Genomic DNA, 1,934 nt, shown 5'->3' with positions numbered 1-1,934 from the left:
AGCCTCCAGAAGAAATGTAAACTTGCCTGCCAACATCTTCACTTTCGGGCTACAGACCTCCAGAACTGTCAGATATTTTAAAAGCTTCGTGTCATTGTAAGCTACTCAGTGTGTGGTAATTTGTTACATCAACAATAGGAAATGAATACGTATCCACATCCCCTATCTCTGTTGTTTTTGGATTGTTATTTTCAATCTCTGTCCCCAACCCACTACCCACACCCATTATAAATAAATTAAAATACCAAGACTTTTCTCCCGGGATTTCTTTGGGAACACAAGCACATAGCATCAAACCAAACATTTTAGTATCTGTGAAAAAGATCCAGATTCGACTTAGAAAAAAATCCAAGATCTGTTTGTAAGTTGTATTTTCATCTATTTGGGTTTTCTCATCAACTTGACAACACATGGAGTCATGAATCACTGAATTGTCCATTGCAAAGGAATCTCAGCCTAGGACCAAAGGGGCTCCACAGACTCAGTCAAATTCCAAATGCTGCTTTCCAATGAGTCCTTTCATATATACAACTATTCAGAAGACTTTTTTTTTTTTTTTTTTTGCTATTCAGTGTTCAACTTGGCCTTTGTATAGCCCAGAATTTGGAGGAAAAAAAAAATCACTATCTTTTAAGCACAAAGTAACAAGAAACTGGAAAGGGGAACAACATACCACAAACTAAGGGGCTTTAAGAACCTCCCAGGATTTTTCATGGCCATTCTTTTGTATTCCTATTCCCTATGACTTCAGCCAAAAAACATTAAAATGAGTTCCTTATACTGTGCGTGGTTTGCAGGTGAGGGTTGTCTGAGCATTAATTTGCTGTTTGATTCGCCCCAGGATTTTCAGGTGTTGCACTAGGGAGGACAGAGTGTACCTTAGTTCTTGGTTGTCAGCCATTGGACGGTGGCCATTGTATTATTAAACTGTCCAAGTACGCTGGGTCTCAACCACAAAATTTAATTTTCCCTACTGCAGGGACTAATCAACTACTATAGACTTAAAGACCTAAAGAGACTGTTTTTATCTGCAAAAAATATCCCCCCTTCAGACTGAAGTGAAGCTAATTTGAGCTTTGTCTATCCTCAGGGTTACAAACATTGAGAGAAAATGCAGCTTGATGAGAAACAGATAAGAGATGGAATTTATATGAATACAATCTGTGACATAAATTAAAGAAAGATGAAAGCTCCAAGGTTCTTGGTAACACCTCAGTAAATAATATTTGAGGACTCCATGATGGGCAGTCCTTACCCTACGTGTTAACAATATATTTTTACAACTTCAAGCTACCAGGGTGTCGGACCTGGGTGAGCGACTGAACTGAACTGAGCTCCCGGGGAAACCCACCCTATCCTTCCTTCTGTCCAAAGAGGATTTCCCTTGTCTCCTGCTCCTTTCCTTTTCCTTAGCAACTCCTCATCATCCACTCTCATCAAATTCTATTTCTCTATTGTGAACTAGAGCACAGAACTGGTGATACTGTAGCAGAAACAGGGAGAGAAGAAATTTGCATGCATGGAATGCCCATGATATTAGTTCTGAGATCTCTTTTTTTTTTAAAAAAATATGGAACGCTTCACGAATTTGCGTGTCATCCTTGCGCAGGGGCCATGCTAATCTTCTCTGTATCGTTCCAATTTTAGTATATGTGCTGCCGAAGCGAGCACTGAGATCTCTTTTATGATAGGGGAAATAACCCCTGAGATATTGGGGCCACTAATTTTCAGATGCCTGTTAGCTGGTAGCCAAGCCACTCTAACAGATTCTTAAAGCATTCCATAATACAATCAGGATTTTTTTCACGATAAAAAGGAACATGTAAATATTCTAAACCCTAAACCTTTATCTTTAAAATTATTTAAAATAAATAAGACCCCCAAAGGTACAAATAAAACTCACGGGTTTGACCACCAAAAGAGTGCTACCGAAG

The 1,934-nt window shown here is 38.9% G+C and overlaps 1 non-coding gene across 1 annotated transcript; it reads right to left on the bottom strand.

The window, feature by feature from the left end:
* Positions 1-1,564: 1,564 nt before the first annotated feature.
* LOC122686390 lies at positions 1,565-1,671 on the bottom strand. Its single transcript, XR_006338749.1, has one exon. It is a non-coding gene; the product is annotated as a U6 spliceosomal RNA (small nuclear RNA).
* Positions 1,672-1,934: the final 263 nt, after the last annotated feature.

The sequence above is a fragment of the Cervus elaphus genome, chromosome 29, assembly GCF_910594005.1.
Source record: "Cervus elaphus chromosome 29, mCerEla1.1, whole genome shotgun sequence".
Taxonomy (NCBI): domain Eukaryota; kingdom Metazoa; phylum Chordata; class Mammalia; order Artiodactyla; family Cervidae; genus Cervus; species Cervus elaphus.
The sequence above is the reverse complement of the archived record's forward strand: the minus strand, read 5'-3'. Positions and strand labels throughout refer to the sequence as shown.